Here is a 24847-nt window from a genome sequence, read left to right as displayed (position 1 = left end):
AAGCGGCGTATAAGAACCAACTCTACTTCCTCTTCAGTAATCTCAGGGCTCTCTCAGCCCCACCTCCCTCACAGGGTGTCTGTTGTGGGGAGAGGAAAGGGAAGGCGAATGTAAGCCGCTTTGAGTCTAGTAGCCACTGTGTTTTGAATATAACAAACAGATTTTCATTTAGGAATGAATTACGACCTTGGGACCTTCCCTTGTAATATGGTGCTTGCTTCTTTCCTGTGAATCGTCTTGACCTATTTGCTATAAGCTGTTTGGACAGCGTCTTCGTATGCTACAACTTGTAGTTACTATGGCTTTGTTTGAATGTTTGGACATAGAACCTTGGGGGGGGCACGCTGCAGTGTGATAGTCTAGACCAGGGGTAGTCAAACTGCGGCCCTCCAGATGTCCATGGACTACAATTCCCAGGAGCCCCTGCCAGCGAATGCTGGCAGGGGCTCCTGGGAATTGTAGTCCATGGACATCTGGAGGGCCGCAGTTTGACTACCCCTGGTCTAGATTTTATCCTGAACCAGCCAAGGGATGTGTGGGCCTCCCTTGCACGAAGAACTGTAAACCAAGGTACTTGTACCCTGCTTCAGTATCTACTGTTCTGAGGTTGTGTACTGGTGAATTCATCCGTTGGTTGGGAGAAGGAGCAAAGAGCTGAATACTTTGCCTCCCCTTCCCACACAACCGGTCGTTGTTGATATATATCAGTGCACAAGTCTCACTGAATTGGGGCCGGCAACTTACTCAGGGAAACTTGGAGTCCTGTGGCATCATAAAGTCTTGACAGTTTTCAGTCTAGGATAAAGCGTCTGCAAATTAGAACCACAAGTCTCCAGTTGGTTTGTTGGTTTGTTTGTTTTTCTTTTCAGGCTAGTTTATCTGGAGAGGTGGTTGTGATGAAAAAAATATTATTTTATTAATTTATATTTATATATTTATACACCGCCCTCCCCCGAAGGCTCAGGGGGGTTTACAGGGAACAGGAAACAGATACAGATAACATGAGGTAACACATTCGCGACAGAGCAGAGCATTCCAATGTGACTTGTTGCCTGTGCACCTTGTTTACTGTCTGCCTTTCTTGCTGAGAGTCAAGGCATATTTAGATACACTTGTCATTCTCAGCCAGGGTTACTAGCAACCCCAGGGTTACTCCAGAACCCTGAAGGGGTCATTCCTGTTGGTGGGGGAGGATTTAATTAACGAACCGAGGGAGTAGTCAGGAGGACGGAGTGGCTTTCTGCTCATCTCTCTGGTCTGTGGTGGCCTTGTGGAATTCACAGCCAATGGAAAAGCAATGGGAGGGAAGAGCTGAATCTGCCACACTCCCCACATTGGCTCCCCCCATTCTCCCCCTCTCAGAATTTCTTGTCAGAGCTTTAATCTTGCTAGGATTGCCAGCCTCCTGGTAGTGCCTGGAGATGGCCTAGAGTTACAAGTGTTCTCCAGATCCCACAGGATCTTTCCCCTGAGGAGAACCGCTGCTTTGCAGGGCGGGCTTTATGACAACTGAGCTGAACGCTTCCTTGTTTTGCTCAGGCAAGAAACTGCACACACAAAAAAATGAAACTAACTTCTTATTTAACAAGCATTCTGTTTTACGAGTGATGCCATGCACACAGTAAACATGTGACTTCCAGGGGGCGTGGCAGGGAGGCGTGGACAGCTGGCATCACTTCCGGGGTTACTCGAAGCCTGCGGAATATTTCAGGGATTACTCCACGGTCAGAAGGTTCAGGAAGACTGGTATACACATACCCGCACATATCTAGAAACACAAGAGGGCATGTCTGCACATTACGCATACATAATCGGCCTGTGCCATCTCTATCAAAGCCAACAAACAGAACTGGCGGTGGGATTGTGCAAACGGAGATAAGCCGTGTTCTCGGTGGCTACTATTGATTTACTCTAAGTTGAACAAATAGACTTTGAGGTCTGCATCTGAGCAAACCTTCCTGCCCCAGACGTTTGGGTCCCTGTCGGCCTGTCCCCCATTACAGGCCACTTGCTGCTTCCTAAGAAGCCCAAATGGATGAGTTCAAATCATGCCTTTGAGAAACCTAAACCTCACCGTAGCCATGGGGTTGCTGGGTGCCGAGTTGACATTTAGCCCCCTGTGCCAACAGAGACAAATGATAGCTGTAAATGTTATAGGGAGATCGTAAAGAGATGCATTTGAGGACAGAATGCACCCAGATTCGTGTGGTTTCCTTCCTCCCCCCTCCCCTTCAACTGCTCCTGGTCAGGCAATTTTATCAGAATAAAGTGGTAACATTACATCTTCATGGCTCAACGGAGGCTTTTAATGCCAGTCCTGAGCAGCCAGCTCTGTTGTTCTCGGCTCTTTTATGAGCAAGCAGGAAGGAAAAAGTCGAGGAGCTGCTCCCAGGTGAAAATCTCATTTCATGAGCCGGAGGGTCCTGTTGGTTCTACCGGAGGTTAAATGAAGAATCACACAGGCATGATTTCAAACGATGCAGCATGATCTGTGTGTGTTTAGCCTCCCGATCTTGTTTATGAAGCCTCAGGGTTTCGACCCTTTCTTTTGTACGGACAGATGTTCTATGCCTTCAGCGGATCCATAGCGAGCTACAGCCCTGTATTTTTCTCACATTATAGAAGAAAGGCAAAACTCGCTAGGAAAGACCATAATGCTAGGGAAAGTTGAAGGCAGCAGGAGAAGCAGGAGACCTGACATGGCTGCAAGACCTGAGCAAGGGCATTTTGGAGGTCATTCATCCATAGGGCTACCATAAGTCGGAAAAAACTTGTCTGCATTTCATGTATGCAAGGTTCTATCCTGCCCTTTCACTCGGACACTAAAGGCCGTGGGCCTTGTTCTTCTCCACTTCAGCATCCCCTCCATGGCCTGAACCAGTCTGACCTCTCTAAGGGCCTTAGCTAAGTTCCTGGTCCTGTTATATGGTTGTTCAGGGTCACTGAAATTGTGTTATTTAGAACCACTGTTAGATTATTGTTCTTGTTGTATTTGTTTCATGTTATATGTTAATTCGTTCCATGTATCCCCCCGTGATGTTGTATGTAAACCACCCTGAGCCATATGGAAGGGCGGTATAGAAATCAAACAATCAAGCAAACAAATAAAAGAGGGACCGTCTAACTCTATGCTGCCCGCAGGGCTCTCTGCTCCACAAATACTAATAGGTTGGTGATCCCTGGCCTGTGTGAAGTTTGCCTGGCCTTGACCAAGACAACGCGGAATTAACTCCTGGAAGAGCTATGGGCCTTGCTGGAGCTAATGCAGTTCCACAGGGAGTGTAAGATAGAGCTCTTTCGCTAGACTTTTGGTTGAGGCCAGCCTAGGGGGACATCTTGGGCTCCTTCTCTGACATCCTTCAATTTAGATTACATGTCCATCTACCTGGGAATGGCACCTGGGGGAGATTGTATGGGGCAGGAATGTATGAGGGATGGGGCAATTGGTTATGTGACTAGTATATTGTCTTAGGTTAATGATTTTAATTCTGTATTTTAAATTTCTTAGCCACCGTGAGCCGGCCGGCCAGGAATGGTGGCCTATAAATGTAAGGAAAGAAAATAACAAATTCTGAAAAAGTCTTGCTGGCCCAAGATCACCCAGCATGGCAGGATGGGGGTTTTCTGATGTATGCAGTGATAAAGTCTTCCTTCCTTCCTTCCTTCCTTCCTTCCTTCCTTCCTTCCTTCCTTCCTTCCTTCCTTCCTTCCTTCCTTCCTTCCTTCCTTCCTTCCTTCCTTCCTTCCTTCCTTCATTCATTCATTCATTCATTCATTCATTCATTCATTGGATTTATTTATTGGATTTATATGCCGCTGCTCCCAGCAAACTGGCTGCTGGGAGTTATATAGTTGTGTAGAAACCATCTCTTTTTCTTCCTGCTCACCGTATCGTTTTGAGGCTTTGGTGACCTGGCCTTATTGGGGTCTTTATCAGGGTTTGGTAGCTTAAGGAGACGACATCCATGAGCCCCCGACTCACATGGTTGTCATTTGCAGGGTGGCTGGGAAAACGTCAGGGCACAGGGAGAAAGGAGCGGTAGGAACTACAATAACACCGAATGCGCCAGCGTTTATTTCATTTGGGGCGCACTGTGTGCTGCTAGAGCCACCGTTGCAGTAGACGACAAACAGTTGTGTGTTTCCCTCCTCACTTGATTTCCCAGTGGTACGGTGTGCGAGCGCTCCAGTCAACGCAAGGAGCGGTGTTGGTAGGTGCTATGGAAACCCACACCGTCCTCATTGCCTCGGTTTTACTGGTGTGCGCCTGCTTCTGTTATTGCCTGTTTGTTTGCTTCTGTCCTTCTCCGTCCCTAGTTGTGTTTTGTGCTTTGCCTGGGAGCTGTGTAGGCGATGAAGTCGGGATTTTGCTAAACAGGCAGCTCAGGTGCTTAGAGCAGGGGTAGTCAAAGTGCGGCCCTCCAGATGACCATGGACTACAATTCCCAGAAGCCCCTGCCAGCATTCGCTGGCAGGGGCTTCTGGGAATTGTAGTCCACGGACATCTGGAGGGCCGCAGTTTGACTACCCCTGGCTTAGAGGGTCACACGGAGCCTGGGGTGGGGTGGCGGAAAACGTGTCCGGGGGGAATAATTCATTGGTCTGTGCCATCCTGCCGAAAAGTCAAAATACGCCACATCTGCAAGATCTGTCCCATCTGCACGCCCACCAAGGCCATTAGTGAGAAGTCTAACATGCCAGCAATGAGCTGACAGAGAAGGGGTTTGTAAGCTCAACAACCGTGTTTTTATTGGCCTCTGCCTTCTTTCCCCAAGTCTCCAAAATCTCTTTGCCTGCCTGTTCTGCCAATAGCATTGCATCATAGAATTATGGAACCATAGAGTTGGAAGGGGCCCTAAAGGCCATCTAGTCCAAATCCCTGCTCAATGCAGGATCAGGCAGAATCATGCGGGATATCTGTCCAGACGTTGCTTAAAGCCCATCCTACTACTAGACCCTTTCCCCCCATAACTCCTTCCCCAATGGTTGTCCCTTCCTATCACCGTTCCCTAAGATTCGGGCTTCTTTCTCGTAGCCTGCCCATGTCGTCCTTGCTTCAACTGCATTGGACGCTATCCCTATGGACATTCTGTGATGCGATGGAGGCCAGCCAATGGCGAGGGCAGGAAGGCAGTAGGATCAGGGGTGGCCGAACTGTGGTTCTCCAACTGTCCATGGACTACAATTCCCATGGGTTGCCAGGTGCTCATGGGAACTGTAGTCCATGTTACATCTGGAGAGCCACCGTTTAGCCACCCCTTCAGTAGGTGTTGGCCATTTGTGGCCTGTTATATATACATTATATAAATTATACAGAAAGCTTGCACATAAAAGATTTGTCCTCACAGTGTGTACAATTTCTATTCACCTCATGGCTTTTTGACGAATTGGCCAGGTTCTTGTGTTTCTTTAGAATGAGAAGCGAAAGCTAATAGCGTGGCATGTCCATGCTCAAATCAGAGAGGAGTGGCAGGACGTATAAATGAGCAGGGTAATTGTAAGAATGGTGGCTAGTAAATGGGCAGGAATACCCAAACCTGCTCTAAGAGGAGCTGAAGTCCGTACTGGAGGCCAGCTGCTTCCTTCTTAACACATACCTGCAGATTCTCTGCAAAAGCATTGTGTTTTGCTCAGTCATCAGTGTGGAAAAAAGGGTGTTGCTATTATCGGTTTTGTGTCTCTTTGTGGAATTTAGCAATGAAGGAGAAAATGCAAATCGTTTTTTAAAAGGAGACTGTTACATGCCTAGCCAAGTCTCTTTTCAAAAATAAAAAAAATATAGTCAAGAAATGTTCTTTGAGTTCGTCGGCCCAGTCCATATCAAGCCCTGGCTCAGGGGTGGCCAAACTGGGGCTCTCCAGATGTTCATGGACTACAATTCCCAGGAGCCCTTGCCAGCTGGCAAGGGCTCCTGGGAATTGTAGTCCATGGACATCTGGAGAGCCCCAGTTTGGCCACCCCAGCAAGAAAGTATATTGGGCATAACTGCTTCAGAATCAGGGAAAGAGTGGTCATTTATAGGAATTAATGTATCATTAGAAAGAGAGCCAGAAGAAATTTTGATGTTTGGTGGGGATAGTTTTGATGTTTGGCTGGTCACACCAGCTACCAGCCTGATCAGCGACGAAGCAGAAGCCAAGATGGCCGGGCAAATGTGGATGCTCCCTTCCTCGTAGTAACTAGCAGCGCTTCTTTCAAGGGATTTTTCAACCATGGGTTTTCCACCATTGACCTCTGAGCAGAATCTTGTTCACCCTTTTCTTCTTTGAAGGAACCCTGAATTTTTCTGCAAGATCGTTTGAAAATCAGTAGATTGGCTTTAACCTTTTAAGACTTAGAACCCGCATCGAGCGACAGCTTGCAACATGGGAACCTGCTATTAAGTTTTCAACCGTGTGCAGTTGTCTGCCTGCCTTCCTCCATGTGGTGCTCAACTTTAGGGAAGACGAGGTTCCTGGAATAGTGTTTTGATAGCTGTGGGTTCATTGTGTGGAGCTGAAGAAAGCTGGGACTTCCAGATGTCCTCGTGTAAGGGGGAAGGCTAGAAAAGACCTTGCATCCCTTCCTTCTAAAAATACTTTCTCTTAAATCAGGCTTTCTCAACCTTTCCCATTTAAAATTTGGCCGGAGGAGCACTGCCACTAACGAAGGCCCTGTAAGTTTCAAAATGGGTGACGGGTGGGACATACAGACAACAAATTTCAATTTTTGGTCAAGTTCAAATGCAGATGTGAGATTGCTTTGACAACTTTCGGCAACTCCACTCGGTTGGCGCTAGAAACTGGGAAGGGTTGAAAATGAACCTGTTAAATCTCCTCTCTGACTCACAATTAGGAAAGTTGCATTAATACTGCGTGTGATGATCTTGTTTGCTTTTGTTAGACTAGATACGTTCTGGATCTGGTGAGTGTACTCTTGTCGATTGAGTAATGAACATGGGGCCAAAACACAACTTTCCCCAGGAGCTAGAGGCCAATTTTATGGCCTCTCTTCTTGTCTTAGCTATAACCAGGCAGTGTATACTCTCTGCTCTCAGGCTGCGTGCCTCTAACGGTATCCACCTTGGATATAAAATTAAGCATCCTTAGAATCTGAGATGAACTTGAGATATTGTGGGCCACGGACTGGTGAAATCTCAGAAGCCTCAAAGACCTGGGCAGGATTTCCTGTGGTCAAGTGATCGACCATCCTCCGTGGCTAGTAATAGAGAAATGCAAACAAGCCTGTAGGAAAATTGATATTAATTAGTCAGGTTGCCGATTTTAGCTTGCTTGTGTGCCGAATCTCGACTCTGACTCCTGCCTGGTGGAATGAGCTACCAACCGAGATCTGGGCCCTGATGGAACAAGCGAAATTCCGCAGGGCCTGGAGAACAGTGCTCTTCCACCAGGACCATTTCCGCAATGGTGGCTTCGTGCTGGGCTGCAGGCTGACGTTTGAGTCAGGGCAGGTTGCTCCACCTCTTCCTTCTCCTGCATAGGGGAGCATTTGGCCTGGTGCACGTTGTCCACCCTGGATTTGTGTTCCCACATAGGAGCCAGCACAGTGAAGTTCCTAGTGCGGAAACAGTTGGTTGAGGCAACTCCTCTCTTCTTGACATCTTTAGGTACACAGAGAGACCACCCGTCATCAGTTTGAAATAACGTTTATCTAAAAATGCCCGTGGAGCAGGGAAGGAAGGAAACAGCAATAAGAAATTCTAAAATATAATATTCTTAAGAAATGTTTTACTGAGGCGATACTGAATATAATGTAAGCCACTCTGGGTCCACTTGCAGGGAGAGGTGGCCTATAGTAACTATTCTGAATATTACCAAAAAATAGGGGGGGGGGGGAGAGGTAAGGGAAAATTCCTCAGGATATAATGGTAACTCCTGGCCATGCTGCTTCAAGCAGTATTCCGTACTCTTTGGGACTAATAAATCAGATAAGCTCTGTAAGCATTAACAAATTGCTTCTAATTACTCTGTGAACCAGCAAGGCTTAGAAAGTCTTTTCAGAAAGGAACAGAGAGAACCATTTGACTGTCTTTGCACTGAGATCCAGTCTTCTGGGGATAGCCCAGGCATTCCCCGTCTTCTCAGATCTTGAAAGCTATGCAGGGTCAGCCTTGGTTAGTTTGGATGGAAGACCTCCAAGGAAAACTACGGTCATGCCGATCAACGTGCCTTCGTCTGGGAGATCTGGACCGCTGCTGACACAAACTGGTCCGCACTAGAAAACAAAATCAGAGTCCGGTGGCACCTTTGGGACCAACAAAGATTTATTTAAGGCGTGAGCTTTCGAGGGCAAGCACTCTTCCCCAGACTATCCCCACTATGCAAGTGAAAGTGTCAGAGCGTGCTTAGCTGGTTCCTTGCTGCTGTAAGAGCCGGTTTGCGGAGTAAGGATCCCTTAGTGAAAAAGAACTTGAATCTATCCCAGGCCCTGAGCCATCTGAGCTGATTTCCGAGTGCTACTAGAGCCAAAGTGACAGCCCCTTGTGTCATTTTCAACCCTAAACTAGCTTCTATAGTTGGTTTCTTCTTGGATCCTGTGGCAGAAGACCTGCCACCTTCCAGTCTGGTGGGCCAGCTAGTGCCAGCAGATTCGGGGCCTCTGCTTGGTTGGCAACCTGCAGGCCACGAGGAATATTGCCTCTCACCATCCAGATTGGGGTGGGGGGTGTCAACTTGCCGTTTTCGATGAGCCTGACCCAATGTTCGGCTTAGAGCAGTGCTTCTCAACTTTCCGAATTCCGCCAGTTCCTCTGCGGTGGTGACCCCCCAACCATAAAATCATGCAAGAGTTCTTTCACAGAAATTAAACCGAAACTGACCCATGGCGTGAAGATCCATTGTTCAGGATTGTATATAAATTGGTTATAAATTTTATATAAATTGGCGGGCGCCTTCAGGAGGAGCAGCGACAGTGGTGGTGCCCCCTCCCCCAGCCAAGCTGCTCTCCCTGCCACGACCCCTGTCAAAGGGTCATTCAACCCCCAAAGGGGTCCCGACCCCCAGGTTGAGAACTGCTGTCTTCGAGGATCCACATCAGTTCTGTCCTGACTTCCAGTAACGCCTTCAGAATCTTCGCCAGAGGACGTGGTGGGGAGCAGATGCTTCGAATTGCCAGAACCTTAGAAATAGATGTATCTTCTTCTTCTCAGGATGGTGTCCTTCGCCGACCCTGTGCTGATTTGCTTGGCTTGGTACGATTTCCCACTCCAGCGCTTAACGAGACGAAGATTCCAATCTGGAAGCGACCAGCTTCCAAGCACGCCATCCTGAGCAAGATTTACCATCTAAAAGCTGACTAGCATGAGCTCCTGTCAATGCATCAGCATTGATCACCATGGATTTCCACACCCGCCAGGGCCCTGGACCGCATTCTTCACTGGCTGACAAGGAGGGCAGGAGACTTGACCCATTGGGTCAGAAGCTATAGGCATCTGCTGCTCTAAATTATAGGGCGGCTAATTACAAAGTGATGAATGGCTGCCAATTAGCTCTTTTTATGGGAGAGTTTGTCCTCGTCCTCAGACAAGCTCTCTCAAGAAGATAAGGTCCTCATTCAGAGCAAAACCATACGTTTCTAAACAAGAGATCGATGTTAGCTAGCATGCTGCAGAGGTGGCCACAAGCTCTGTGGCCTCAAGTATTGTGTCGAAGCACAATGTAACCCCAAAACCAGCCTTTTCCAACCTTTTGACCATGGAGGGGCCCCTGAAATAATTTTTGAAATTCCGAGGAGCCCCGGAAGTGATGACAGCAGGCCACACCCCCTGCCACACTCCAGGAAGGAAAAAATGGTAAATTAAGAGGGGTAGGACCCAGTGAAGGATCAAATACAAATCAGGCATTCAGAACAGAGTATTTGGGTGCTAGTTTGTCGTAACGCTGTCCTAAGTTGTATTTACTCAAGTCAGTTTCTGTGCGGAATGATATGGAGTGGATTTGTTCCAGATTGTCCCACTGAGAGAGCATGGGTCTTCTTTCTGGATCCTTGAAGCTATTGGTTCTTCTTCTTCCTCTTCCTCTTCCTCTTCTTCCTCTTCCTCTTCCTCTTCTTCTTCTTCTTCTTCTTCTTCTTCTTCTACTTCACTTCCTCCTCCTCCCTCCCTCTCTCCCTCCCTGGTTTCAAGCCCTTTGGCAGCTGTTGGCCAGAGTAAGAGAGATATCTCTTTGTTTTTGTGTATCAGAGAGAGAGGTGGGGGGGGGGGGAGAAAATGCTACTGGTCAAGAGAGTCGGCTTTGGAGCAAGGGTGGCCAAACTGGCTCTCCAGATGCTTACGGACTACAATTCCCATGAACCCACATGCTGGTCGGGGCTCATGGAAATGGCATTCCATGGACATGCGGAGAGCCACAGTTTGGCCACCACTGCTTTGGCGTGTACTTTGAAGAAACACTGGCTTGCTTGTTCCAGAGACCACGTGAACATCTGCCAGCCGATAGAAGGCTTGGTGTCCTTAACCGCTTCTCCTGGCAGCTCTGGGAAGTGTTCGGGGTGGCTCTTCAGAAGCACCTCTTCCAGGGTGATATGGCTGGGCCTGGGCGGCTGATAAAGCAGGATTCCCCCATCTGGCAGCCACAGGCAGTGGAAAGCTGAGCACCTTGTTTGCTTGCAGAGCTGACTGCTTAATTGCTACCTTTGCTGTGGATTCTTCCCCCCACACTCTCACACTCTCTTCCTCCCCACGCATGCACACGCACCACGGATTTGCTGCCTGCTCTTCCTCTTTCAGCCTCCGGTAAGGTGGGTCGGTTTCCCAACTCCGCGCCAGCCGTTTCCCACCCTCCAATGTTGCAATCGCGCCGTGATGGTCCCAAATTGGTTTTGGTTGGAACAATGGTTGGCGAGCCAGGCACGCTTTTGAAAAAAAAAGCCCAACGAAAACATCCCCAGGCGTGTGTTTCTACGTGCAAACCCTTCAGTTCTTGTCGATGGGAAAGCTCCCTCTCTGAAACCTCCCGCCATCCGAAGGTGCGGAGAGAGTTGGCTTCATATTTAAAGGCTGAACATCGGGTACCTCTCTTTTATGGCTCCCATCCTGTTGTCGACCTGGCGCGCGGCTGCTTTGCATGCTTGAGCAGTGAAATCTGCCGGCCAGCGCAGGGGAAGCCGGTGGATTGTTTGCCTATTTTTGTACGCTGCGCAAACAGGCGGCGTGCTCCGAAGCCATTCAGAACCGCCGTGCTGCTTCTGGAAATCAAATAAAGCCATGACCTTCCCCGGCTGCCAAACCTGCGTGCTTCGTGACATCTCCGGCTCGGGACTGTGCCTGCTCAGATTAAGGACCCGTTTCTGCTCCCCATCCTGTCGCCGTCTCACTTCTGTTCTTTGGGGAGCTGGAGAGCAGTTTCAGGAGGCAGGGAAAGAGAGAGGCAAGGAGCGTATCCGTGGGTACTAGCCATGGTGACTGAATGGAAGCTCCGTACTTGGAGGCCACGAGGCCTCTGAATCCCAGAGCCAGGAGGCAACATCAGGGACAAGTCTCAGCCTCTCTGCCCTGGTGTTGGCCATCCTGAGGAACTGATGGTCACTGTGTGAGGCAGGATGCTGGACTGGATGGACCATTGGTCTGATCCTGCAGGGCTCTTCTGAGGTTCCTATGAAGGAACCTCTATGGCCTGTTTTTGGCTCTCCAGAGGAACTAGTTGGCCGCTGTGTGCGACAGGAAGCTAGACTAGATGGACCATTGGTCCAATCCAGCAGATCTCCTCTCACGTTCTAAAAAATGTAATTTTGTTTCGTTTTGGAGGCTCTATTTTGAGGCAGTCTTATATTCTTGATTGTGTCTTCTGCATAAGAAGTCAAGGGGAATTTGTTGTTGTGTTGTTGTTGTTGTTGTTGTTGTTGTTGTTGTTGTTATCAGCCATTCAGTCATGTCCGACTCTTGGCGATCCCATGGCACAGCTGTCACCCCAATCCCAATCCTGCCCCACCTCCCTCAGCTGTGCGATGTTTTGACTGGTGTCCACCTTGATGATGTCCAACCATCACATTCTTTGTTGGCCTGGTTTCCTTTTTCCACTGACCAATCCTAGCACCAGGGCTTTCTCCGCTGGCGCCCTCACTACACAGTGTACATTACATCACACATATACACTGGGATCTTTCTGTGATACAATTTATTTGCCGACATCCATGCGAGAGCCTCACCTTTCTTTTCTCCGGGGCTCATTTCCAAAAGGGGAGTCATGACGTTTCAATAAGTTTCATGGATCAATATTTCCAAAGAGCAGCTACATCGGAGATGACTCCTTGCTGCTTCGTCCTCCTCTGCTTATCAGCTTTGTTTTCGACTCCCATTTGTCAGATATCCATTTTGGCTTCTCTGTGCGAGTGTAGCCTTTGCCCTCAATTCTTGGTGGGATGCTTTTGGCTGCGTCTCTGATTTTGTTGTGAACAGAGTCGGACAAGGCGGGCAAAGGAAATTGCACTGAGAGCAGCTCATACTTTGTTAGTAACTCAAGGGGGGTGGGGTGCCTTTAAAACTGCAGAGAAGCACATTGCCTTTGCATTTCAGCTCAGCAGTTATAAACCCATTCTCTGATGACCCACTTCTTCTGTGTGTCATGCAACATGATTTCTCTCTGTCTCAGCAATACTTCGGTTCTCTCTGATCCCATCTCTCTGTTCTGCTCTTTCTCTGTTCTCAGATTCGCACCTCTTGGCACATATTCTCTTCTCTGTTTGCAAGAAGAACCCTCCTTTGTCCCCACAGATCTCTGTCCTTTTTCACCCCGTACAGTTTCTCTTTTCTCCTCGCCCCGTGAACGGTTTCCCTCTGCAGTCTCATTTCTCCGGGTCAAAGTCAGTGTGGCTAGTGGTTTTTGGAGGGGGTGTTGTTTCCGCTAGGTATTCGCAAGCGTGCTGATTTGGCTGACTGTTTGGCAGCCCCAAGCAGAGAGACGTCTGGAGGTTTCGTCTTTGGACAGTTTGGCTGTTTGTCAACAGTTTGAGCCTCTTTGTGTTAGTTTCCATGCAGGACAATGTAACTGGCAGCTTCCCACAGAACTGGATGTCATGACCCTGTTCAGCAGCGACCAAAACAATCAGTCATCCATTATAAATCGAGGCTGTATTTTCCTTAAAAGCCTTACCATTTGGTCTTTGAGTCCATGTTACAAATGCTGGTTTGTGCCTGGGAGACCAGTTTTCTCTTTGTGGGGTTTAATTACCTGGTATGACCCTCCACGGCTCTCCTAGAAGCATCTGCCTAACTGTAGCAATGCAAAAAAACCCCTCAAGGCGAGGAAATGAAACTCCAACTGCAAAGAAATGAAACTGTACTGCCAAAACTATGAAGCCAAACAAAATTTGAGTCCAGCGGCACTTTTAAGACCAAGGCCGAAGCAGCTAGCGCCACAGCACGGATGCAGGGGGAGGCTCTGGCACTGGTGCACCAGTCAGCGCACACAGGCAGGCGCAGAGCTCTGTGCGCCACCACCAGCGACCCCCCCCCCACCGTGGAGCTGGCTGCTTCGGCCTGGAATGGCCGCTTCGGATGCCAAAGCCCCCAACCCACCAGGTTAACCACTGCACCAAGCCGGCTCTCTGAATGTTAACCTCATACATGAATTGCCCGATGCTTTGGGCTAATCCTACATTGAGCAGGGGGTTGGACTAGATGGCCTCTATGGCCCCTTCCAGCTCTATGATTCTATAATAACAAGGTCGTGAGAACAGAAGGGAAGTGTTCAAGTCGTTCTCTCTACCTTGTGCCCAGTAATGCCTTGGCAACTCTGGGCTGTGTGCTTTCTGTCTGCAATTTGCAACCGTCCGTTTTTAAAATGTGCGGAACAGATGCTGCTTTATCCGGAGTCATTATGTTAGGGATTAAGGACAGGTTTAACCCGGAATCTCCCAGCTGGATTAAGGTTTCATTGGCATTTCTCATCGCGGGGAAAGCAAAATACGACGTTCCAGTCACCGTTTTAGCTCAGGGGCTTGGCGAATCAGTTACTCTGCCAGTGGCATGTGGAACTGTGAATAAACATATGAATGCTGTTCAGTCCCATAGCATTTTCGAGCATCGGCATTAGAGCAGGGGTAGTCAAACTGCGGCCCTCCAGATGTCCGTGGACTACAATTCCCATGAGCCCCTGCCAGCGAATGCTGGCAGGGGCTCATGGGAATTGTAGTCCACGGACATCTGGAGGGCCGCAGTTTGACTACCCCTGGTTTAGAGAGCAGGATTGAGAGGGACCTCATGGTTTTTACTTTAATCATTTGGAAGTGCAGCTCTTCTTTTCTGCACCTCTCGAGTTGTGGCATCCTTTGAGTATTCATCCAAAATTGGCAAATCGCCCGCAAGACCATCGTCACCACCTGCTTCTCACAGTAACCCCTCCCATTCGGAGCACTGTTTCGGCTTCACTCAGTTTGCGCCGTGTTTCTGGAGGCTGCGCGTTTGTGTGCGTTTTACCAAACCGCTCCTCGATGCACGCAATTTGGCTTGTTTGTATCCATGGGCTGGAGGTGTTGCTGTGTAAGTCATTCTAGCGCCCCACCTTCCTGCCTGGGACACACCAACGTTTGCATTGCAAAAACAGATTTTCAAAAGCGGGGGAGGAAGTAGTCGTCACCACGATGTAGGCCAGGAGCGGCCAAACTGCGGCTCTCCAGAAGTCCATGGACTACAGTTCCCATGAGCCCCTGCCACTGGCTCACGTGTAATTTGCCTGGCCTCAACCAGGGACAGGGACTTTTTGGCCCTGGCTCCTGCCTGGTGGAATGAACTCCCAGAAGAGCTAGTGGGCCTTAGAGAGGGTTTGAACTAACTCAGTTCTACAGATCCTGCAAGATGAAGCTCTTCCGCCAGGCATTTAGTTGAGGCCGGGCTGACGGAAGATCTTGCCCTCCTCCAAAACTGGGAGAGGTAGGGTGCGTTTTTTGGTTTATGCCTAGTTGTTTGGGTTGAGGAATTGTGTGGTTTTATGCATTTAAACTTGTATTGCATATTATTTGTTGTTGGCTCCTGCGAGCCGGCAGTCCGGGAGCAGAACCTATAAGTATAATTAATAAATGAATGCAATAAATAATGTAGAAGGGAATGCATTTCCCCTATTGGTTGGTCGTGAAACCCCTTTCTTCCAAACCTGTCCCTTTCTTCTGTCGCTTTTTCTCTCTGAACCGGACTCATGATAAGCAGAGGGTCTCTCCGGATCGAACCCAGTGACCCCCTTTACGTAGCAGGAGTTATTACAGGCACCCACAGAGGCTCCTAATCCTTCAGGTTATGACTTTGTAAGCCCTCTTAATTTTTTGTGGGCGATGCTGCATGGCAGCCGGCAGCCGGGTTGCGACAGCTGGAGAGAGATTTCCATAGTCTGGGCCTGCGTCGTGGGATAAAATAAATCTTTGCCAAAATATACATCGGAGAGTCTGGAGATAGAAACTGGAAGCGGCTCCAGAGTACTGTTTGTAATCTGTTATGAGCATAACAGTATACTTCTCTGCAACCTTGTGAGCCAGATTTTAGTGATCCCTGGCCCCAAAGAACCCCACTTGGCCTCAACCAGGGCCAGAGCCTTCTCTGTCCTGGCCCCCACCTGGTGGAATGAGCTCCCAGAGGAGATCAGGGCCCTGATGGAACTAAAGCAGTTCCGCAGGGCCTGCAAAAGGGAGCCCTTCCACCAGGCATTCGGTTGAGGTTGGCCGGAATCAGCAACACCCGCTGGGCCCCTCCCAGGAATCCATGCATCCGAATCTAAACCATGGACCTGTTTGATTACTCTTCTGTCAAACTGTTCTCTTCTGTTACTGTTATTATAGTTCCCACAGTTATATTCCAGTTTATTGACAAAACTGAGTTCAATGTAGAGCCAGCTTGGTGTAGTGATTAGGAGTGCGGACCTCTAATCTGGCAAGCTGGGTTCAATTCCCTGCTCCCCCACATGCAGCCAGCTGGGTGACCTTGGGCTTGCCACGGCACTGATAAAGCTGTTCTGACCAAGCAGGAATATCAGGGCTCTCTAAGCCTCACCCACCTCACAGGGTGTCTGTTGTGGGGAGAGGAAAGGAAGGTGAATGTAAGCTGCTTTGAGACTCCTTCGTGTAGAGAAAAGCGGCATATAAGAACCAACTCTTCTTCTTCTTCTTCTTCTTTCATTCATTCATTCATTCATTCATTCATTCATTCATTCATTCATTCATTCATTCATTCATTCATTCACTGCCCTCCCTGGAGGCTCGGGGCAGTTTACATAAAACGTATAAACAATACAAGAAACAATCCATAACGTATAAATAACCATAACAGGTCCAGGAGCAGAATGCATTGATGGATTTCTGGAAGGAACGGAGCAGGGGCCCTGCAGATGTTGTTGGTTATTTCTGGTCTCAACCAAATGCCTGGCGGAAGAGCTCTCTTTTGCAGGTCTTGCAGAACTGCTTTAGCTCTGTCAGTTCTCTTCGTTCCATGCAAACCGCCCTGAGCCTCTGGGGAGGGCGTTATATAAATGTAATAAATAAATAAAAATAAAATAAATAATTTGTACAAAAGAAACTGGAAATATTTCCCCCTGCCCCCCCACTACAGGCACTGGTTTTCTGTCTGCAAATTGCTGGATTTGGTTATCAGACCTTTTGCATGTAAACAACACGGGGTTTATGACTAATATTCTGGCAGACTCAGAAATCTAGAACAGAACAAGAAATCCTCCTAAAGCACAGGACCTCCAGTTAGTCAATTTCCTTAATCCAACAGCTGGTTTTAAGCTTTAATTTCATATTCAATATACCATATTTCTGTAAGCACTTAAGCAATCTGTTGTAAGGTTTATTTTGTATTCCCGTCTAGGACTTCCCTCTGAGGAAAATCGTTTTCCATTGAAAACGGATATTAAAAGGATGCCGTTCTGGTAGAAGTCCCGGCAAATAAAGAATCAGCAAAGAAAGAATATTCAAGAAGAGGGTGCTCTCATCTATCTATCTATCTATCTATCTATCTATCTATCTATCTATCTATCTATCTATCTATCTATCTATCTATCTATCTATCTATCTATCTATCTATCTATCATCTATCTATCTATCTATCTATCTATCTATCTATCTATCTATCTATCTATCTATCTATCTATCCATCTATCCATCTATCCATCTATCCATCTATCCATCTATCCATCTATCCATCTATCCATCTATCCATCTATCCATCTATCCATCCATCCATCCATCCATCCATCCATCCATCCATCCATCCATCCATTTATTTTTATTTCATAACATTTATTGTTTGCCTTAGGATAGCTTTCTTGTTCTGTTCTACTATCCACTTTGAAACCCTCCTGTTTTGCTCTTGTTAGACTCATAAATCTGTCTGTCCCGCCCAATCTGTCTATCCAGTCTGCCCCTCAGTCAAAGATATCCCCCGAAGATCCCTGAATGCATCTCCTTGCTGGACCCAGTCGGGAGCCTTTATTAAATCTGGGTGCCTATTTCTCTAACGGGAGACTTTAATGTAGGACATAAAGCAAGGAGATTATGGTCTCCTTGGATGGCAGCTTGTTTTCTTGGCCCACTTATCATCCAGTAAAATTATCAATTGTCAGATGGTTGCCTCTAAATCTGGGCCTGTCCCTGCTTCCCTCTCCAATAATATGCCTGGCATATTATAAATCTCACGTAAGAATTGCGGGGTTTCTCTCCCCATGCATGGAATGTTCTCCCCATGATATGGGGGTGCATCTGACCCAGGGAATAAAGTTAATTTATTAAAATATATTTGTACTCTCCCTTTCCTTTTGGCTCAGGTTCAAACCCAGCCTTTCTCAGCTGCATTGGCTACTGATAATATTCCAAGTCAAGCTTCAGTTGCTGGTTTTAACCTTTAAGGCCACACGCGCCCTGGGCCCTGCTACCCATGAGATTGCCTCTCTGAACACGTCTCCGAAAGAGACTTACACTGACCCAATATAAACAGGCTAGCAGTCTGTGACTCCAAATAAACCTGTCGGAACGAGCTCCCAGAAAGCATCATGGCCCGCTGGAGCTCACAGAGTTCTGCCCATAAAGGGCCCGTAAAGCAGAGCTCTTCCACCAGGCCTGCGGTTGAGGCCAGTAAAACAGTCAGCATCAATCTTTAATTGGGCTCCCGCCCGTTTTGCACCCCCACCCTGCGTTCTGGTTCTATACCCATCGGCAGGTTTTAGAATTGCTGTGATTTCAGTGTTTTGTTGGACACAAGTCGCTCACCGTCCTGAGTCCACTTGAGCGGAGAGGGCAGACTATCATCACTTTAAATACACAGAAAAGAGAAAAAGAGAAAATAAAAAGAGAAAATAAATAAGCCGTGTCCACAACTGTTTGTGTCTTAGTCGTCTGGCCTTATTTTTGCAAACCATCTCAGTTTGTTGAGCCTGCCAGAGAACTGAAGCCGTGTGAATATAACTCTGCCCAGGTATGTTTTATAACTCTGCCCAGGTATGTTTGCCTTTCACAAACCCGCCAACTCGGTTCTTTGTTGACACCTGTCCTAATTAGCAGGACACTTTGCGTGCCTGGCTGCACAGGTGGGACCCTGGGCCTCCATCTGTTTGGGAGTCAGGTTTTGCCCGCAGGATATGGCAGTTTGAAAACTCACACTTGGCTTAGGGAAAGGTGCAGTGAGCCCTTTCGCCTTCCTTAAATGAAATGCCAGGGAACTTGGCTGCCTTTGGCTTCCGTCTGGCTGATGTCAGTTAGGGCCAGTTTTAGTTAGCGGGACTGAGTGCAAAGGCCTGGGGAGCATGTTGTCGCAAACCGTGGCTGGAATACTGTGTTTTTCTTACCCTCCAAAAGCTTATTAGAGAGGGATGGGCTTGGCCAGTTCGTGGTTCGTGACCTCACCGACCTTCAATGAGGTTTGCAGAAAATGGCTGAGCAGTGGGGAGCAGCTATTCTAGACTGCCCTATGCAGTCCAATCAAACTTTCCCTCCCTGTCCTTTAACAATTTTTTCACCGCCACGTGGCTTCAACTTAACAGCACTTTTCACCAATACATGTGTTCGAAATGCCTTTCTCTAGGAATGTTTTACTGCTCCCTTTTTCCGTTTGAGGAGCCGTGCACATTAAACCTTAAAAGAGACTGCGGGAGACAACCTGAAAAGCAGCTGCAGGGCACCAGGATGCTCCCTGCTTCTCAGCTGTTCTGGGCTGCCTTGTGCAGCCCGTTGGCGCACTAGATGCTGGGATATGGCCATTGCGCGCAAACCCAAGGCATGCTGGCAGGGGCTCATGGGAATTGTAGTCCATCGACATCTGGAGAGCCGTAGTTTGGCCACCCTTGGAAGATATCAGCTTGCTTGCTGATTTCTGCTTTCATTTTTGTGCTCATTAGACCTTATTTGTCATTCTTCCTTTCCTTTGTGATTCGTCGTGACTCTCTCTGTAGGTTAAGCCTTACAGATCTGCCTCCACGGTCTCCTTGCACTGAGCCATTTGCCTCCTGTGTGAGTAAAATGAAGAGGGTGAATGTTGCTGTTGAACGCTGAGAGTCAGAGGAAGCTGGTTGCTAGAGGCAGCTGATGTTCTGGAAGGAAATTGCTCTTTTCCTGTTGGGGGCAACTGGAGAGCCAGAAGCAGCAACTGAAAAGGGGGGGGGGGGACAGCTCTAGCCTCTTACTGTGGAATGAAGTCTCCAAACTTGTGACCCAACCCACTGTGTGCAGCGCATCAGCCTGCCTGATGCTTAACAATAAATTGAGTATGAGCCAAAAGTGCAACACGGCAGCTAAGAAGGCGAATGTGATATCAGGCTGCCTTGCTAGGAGCATAGAAACCAGAGCAAGGGAAGTCATAATGCTTCTCTATTCTGCATTGGTTAGGCCTCTTTTGGAATATTGGGTCCAGTTCTGGGGGCCGCAGTTCAAGAAGGAACTTGATAAGAATTCAGAGAAGGGCGACTAGGTGGGCCGAGGGATTGGAGTCCGTGCCTGGCGAGGTGATAGGATACATGACTACATAAAAGATAGACATGTTGAAAAGGGGGCCAACTTGTTTACAAAGGCTGGGAGCCACGGGTTCGAATGATGGGAAAGGAGTTTCCACTTCAATGTTCTAAAGCAGGGGTAGTCAACCTGTGGTCCTCCAGATGTCCATGGACTACAATTCCCATGAGCCCCTGCCAGTGTTTGCTGGCAGGGGCTCATGGGAATTGTAGTCCATGGACATCTGGAGGACCACAGGTTGACAACTCCTGTTCTAAAGCATTTTCTGTCGAGAAGGGCTGTCCGTGGAATCTGCTGCCTCCGTGGATGGTGGAGTCTCCTTCATGGTAAGATTTTAGGAGGAGATTGGGTGAGCCCCTTAAAAGCCCCTGCATGTGACTAGGTGAATTCTTCCCACTCTGTGTGATTCTGTGAGGTGGCCATACCAGGCTGGGTGCAAAACTGGCAGAGGGCATTATCAAGTCCCCCCAGTGGCATTCCCTGCCACCACATGGGTATGTCATCCCGCAGGCCCGTCTCTGATCTTCCAGTATGAAACAGGTCTACCTGAAAGCAAGAAGGCTTAAAGTTTCACCTGGGCCCTCTGTGGGAACAAGGCTTACATTCAACTTTGGGACAATAAAATCAGAGTCCAGTAGCACCTTTAAGACCAACAAAGATTTATTCAAAGCGCGTGAGCTTTCGAGTGCTTGCACTCTAAAGCTCATGCCTTGAATCAATCTTTGTTGGTCTTAAAGGGGCTACTGGACTCCGATTTTATTGTGCTACTTCAGACCAACACGGCTACCCACTTGAATCAACTTTGGGATTCAGCTTCAGAGGACACACCTGCATGCCAAGGTGAAGGCGCCTTTGCATTGCCGTCTTCCCCCGCCCTCCACCACCTCATGCATTGTTTGCATGTCTGCCGCTCCGCAGTTGCCTCACCGTGCTCTCTTACGCCCAACCACCTGTTTGCTTGTGATCCCAGCCAGTGGAGGAACTGGGTGCTCTTTTGCATAGGAAAGGATGCCCAGTGGAATGGTTAAAATGGGCCCAGGGGGGGCTGGCACCGGCTTTCTCAACCACTTTCCTGAAACCATGTGGTTTCTTGATGGCCCTGGAAGGGTTTCCCTAATGGCTGGTATTTTTTTACGGGCTTCCCTCTTCCCCAGTGCAAAAGCATCCCCACCCCTCCCAAGCAGACTGCAGCGAGGGGTCTCGGATCTCTAGGAGCGGCCTTTTCATACTGTTGGATCTTTATGGAGGCTTCCTTCCTCCTCTGGGTTCCTGCTCTGGGGGCAAACCCACTTGGAACCATAGAATCCTAGAGTTGGAAGGGACCTGCAGGGCCATCTAGTCCAACCCCCTGCCCAATGCAGGAACTCACAACTACCTGCCTACCCACAGTGACCCCAATTTCATGCCCCCTTGTTGCTTTACCTTTCTCCCGTCCACCTCTCCTCGTACTTAGAAATACCCCAGAGTTGCTTTGGATGGAAACCAGAGAGCACTGGCTTCCATTCTCCTAGGAGTAGGCTTCCGTGACCATGTAGATGTATATAAAGACTGTATATAACAAACATATATGCAGTTTATCTCCCATGCCACAGAATTCTCATTTCAGCCCCTGAGCGTTGGGCCTGCTCTGTTTCTGTCTGGCCCGGCCTCTCGTTTCCCTGCCGGGTCGCTATCCGGATGACATAAAAGCGTCTCCTTACAGCTCCGATAGCTGGACCGGTGGCCTCACTGTTCTATTTTTGTCTCCATCCTCATGGGCCAATTGCAGTTTTGGGCCACGATCAAAAAACGTTTTGGGGCCCCAAGGCCATGCGGTGATCTTTTGGGTTTTTTTTTTTTTAAGGCACTGACGTTTGCATTAGCAATCAAGATTTGTTCTCTCCCACCACATTCCCGGACTTCCCTTTTCTCTCACCTCCTGGGATGATTGCCTGTTGGGCGTTTTGGAATTACTCTTTGACTCAAGACTCATCCCAAGCATTTTGCTCCTTCGTGGCTGTTGTGACTTCAGCAGAGGCCGAGGAAACGACCTGGGGTGCGTCGTCTCCTGGGGCAGCTTGCCAGAATGATCTACTGCGCCTTTCTCTCCACCCATAGGCCAGTGATTTGGAGGCCTGTCTGTAGAGCAGTTTGGCCCCTGGAAGATCGAGTCTCCTTGTGTTGGTTGGGCTTCTGACCATACACAGAACGTGCCCCTTCCAGATTCCACATTTGCCTCTGCAGCATGACGTTATCCCCAAAGGACAAGCCAACAGTGTGGGGCATGTGGAAGGAACCGGACTGTGGGCTAGGAGGGAGGAAGAAAGAACCTAAGAGAAGCCATGTTGGATCAGGCCAATGGCCCATCCAGTCCAACACTCAGTATCACACAGTGGTCAAAACCCAGGTGCCATTGGGAGGTCCACCGGTGGGACCAGAACTACAGAAGGCCTCTCACTGCCCCATCCCCCCACCTCCAGCACCAAGAATATAGAGCAGGGGTAGTCAAACTGCGGCCCTCCAGATGTCTATGGATTCGCTGGCAGGGGCTCGTGGGAATTGTAGTCCATGGACATCTGGAGGGCCGCAGTTTGACTACTCCTAATATAGAGCATCACTGCCCCAGACAAACTATTCTGCCTTTACCTTGTGGCTAATCGCCATTAATACGCCTCCGCTCCATAAATTAGGAAGTTTACTCTGTAGGGCACTTCGGCCAGATGAAACCTGCTAACGGATATTAGGTAGTAGAAAATTCGGAATAAAATATGATGCAAACATTTCGCTGTATGCTGTCGCGATATAGCAGAAATTAGGCCTAACGGTTTTAAAATGTTACAGCTAGACAATCGATCAAAACAACGTCAAAAGCAAACGGCATGTAAAACAACAGATCAAGGATCCTCCTGTAAGTCTCCGTTTATAGATCCTTAACGGAGCATTTCTAACGCGGTATACTTGGGTGCAACATTTGGCAGCTCTTGTGACAGCTGACTTTGCTTTACTTTGCCATGGGAGAGGTTTAATTTTTTCCTCTTCTGTACAGCTGAGAATGTTTTCAAGTAGAAGTAGGGTTTAGCCTAGTCCTGGCAGCTATATAGAGGATCATATGAGGATCATATGTGCATGGATCATATGTCCAGTCCCCTGCTTATCCTATTCCAGCTAATCATGCCTGTTGTGTTGCATAGCTGGGGCTTGCACTGGTGTGATGCAGTCACAGGCTTGTACTCACCCAACAGCAGACCCCTAAAGTCCTTAATGGTCTGGGACCCTCCTACCTATGGGACTGCCTCTCCTGTCCCCCCTTCCCCCCATGTTCCCTTCAGGCCCTCTTGCAGGTGTCTGGCTCCAGGACGACTTGGTTAGGTGCAGCCAGGGGAACGGCCTTCTCAGCAGTGGCCCGTACCCTGTGGAATGCATTCTCAGATGACACCCATGCCTTCCGGATTCGGCTTAATTTCCGCAGGGCGTGCAAGGCCGAATTGTTTACGTTGGCCTTTGGGGAGCGACCCACATGTTTGGGCATAGAGGAGGTGTGTGTCCAGTTCCCAGCTGAGGGGAGGTTAGTGTGGGTGACCTGCGTAAGGTAAGGCTTGCCTTTAATGTCCTATTTAGTTGAAAAGGGCAGAGAGGATGCGGAATGACCGAGGCCTTAATGACCAAGGCAGCCAGAAGAAAGGCGATGCACGCAATGTACCCCTCCTGTCTGCCCCCCTGCTTTACATCCAGGGAGACCGAGCTCCTGCCATTAAAATCTCTGCTGTGAGTAACAAGGGGGAAGGTTCTTTGTGTCCTTACGGTGATTAGGAAGCAGGGAGACCATGGAAACCAGCACAGCTTTCATTGGGCATAGAGGTTGCATCGTATGGAAGCGGAGGGGAACGGCAGGCAAAATGTTCCAGGGGCTGCCTCGTCTGTTCTACCCAACGGGCACCGTATGTCCTGAAAGAAAAACCCGACACGTAGGTTTTACGCTAGTAAAAATAATAAAAAAAAAAGTTTGAGCCCAAAATTTTAAAAGGTTTTATTCTTCGAAGAAGAGCTGGTTTGTATACTGTTTTTCTCTCTCCGAAGGAGTCTTAAAGGGGCTTACTGTCACCTTCCCTTTCCTCTCCCCACAACAGACACCCTGTGAGGGAGGTGAGGCTGAGAGAGCCCTGAAATTATTGAAGAAGAAGAGTTGGCTGTTATATGCCGCTTTTCTCTACCTGGAGGAGTCTTAAAGCAGCTTACTATTGCCTTCCCTTTCTCTCCCCACAACAGGCACCCTGTGACATTGGTGGGGTTGGGAGAGCTTTGACAGAACCGCTCTGTGAGAACAGCTCTGCAAGGACTGTGACTAGTCCAAGGTCACCCGGCTGGCTGCACGTGGAGGAGTGGGGAGTCAGATTAGAAGCCACTGCTCTTATCCATGACACCATGCCAGTTCTGTAAAGCAGGGGTAGTCAACCTGTGGTCTTCCAGATGTTCATGGACTACAATTCTTCTTCTTCTTCTTCTTCTTCTTCTTCTTCTTCTTCTTCTTCTTCTTCTTCTTCTTCTTCTTCTTCTTCTTCTTCTTCTTCTTCTTGTAGTCCATGAGCATCTGGAGGACCACAGGTTGACTACCCCTGCTGTAAAGTACAATATTGTCTTTTTAAATTTCTTTTTTCAAACTTAAGAAGTTTGAAAAAAATGCAAGGCACAAATAAACCTCATGTTATAAACGTTTCAAAGACGACCAGTGCATTGCATTGCCCAAGAAAGCTGTAGGACAATTTCCAAAAATAAAGAGAAAAGGGTCACCGGGCAACTTCCGGAACAAGCTGAATTCCAGCGAAGTCTTTGTCAGGGATATTTATTTCTTTTCACATCTGTGCTTCCCTGTGAACACATGTGCGTTGTCTCAGAGCATACAGCATTCCTGGGGAAGCGCTGAAGATTGCAAAAAGAAATTTAAAGAGAC

General features: G+C 48.4%; 1 protein-coding gene across 1 annotated transcript in view; it reads left to right on the top strand.

Annotated features, from left to right (window-relative positions):
* Positions 1 to 24847, top strand: part of LOC143826380 (signal transducer and activator of transcription 5B) — a 53445-nt gene that overhangs the window by 2528 nt on the left and 26070 nt on the right. The window lies entirely within an intron of this gene.

Source organism: Paroedura picta, chromosome 16 (assembly GCF_049243985.1).
Source record: "Paroedura picta isolate Pp20150507F chromosome 16, Ppicta_v3.0, whole genome shotgun sequence".
NCBI lineage: Eukaryota > Metazoa > Chordata > Lepidosauria > Squamata > Gekkonidae > Paroedura > Paroedura picta.
This window is presented reverse-complemented; position numbering and strand designations above follow the sequence as displayed.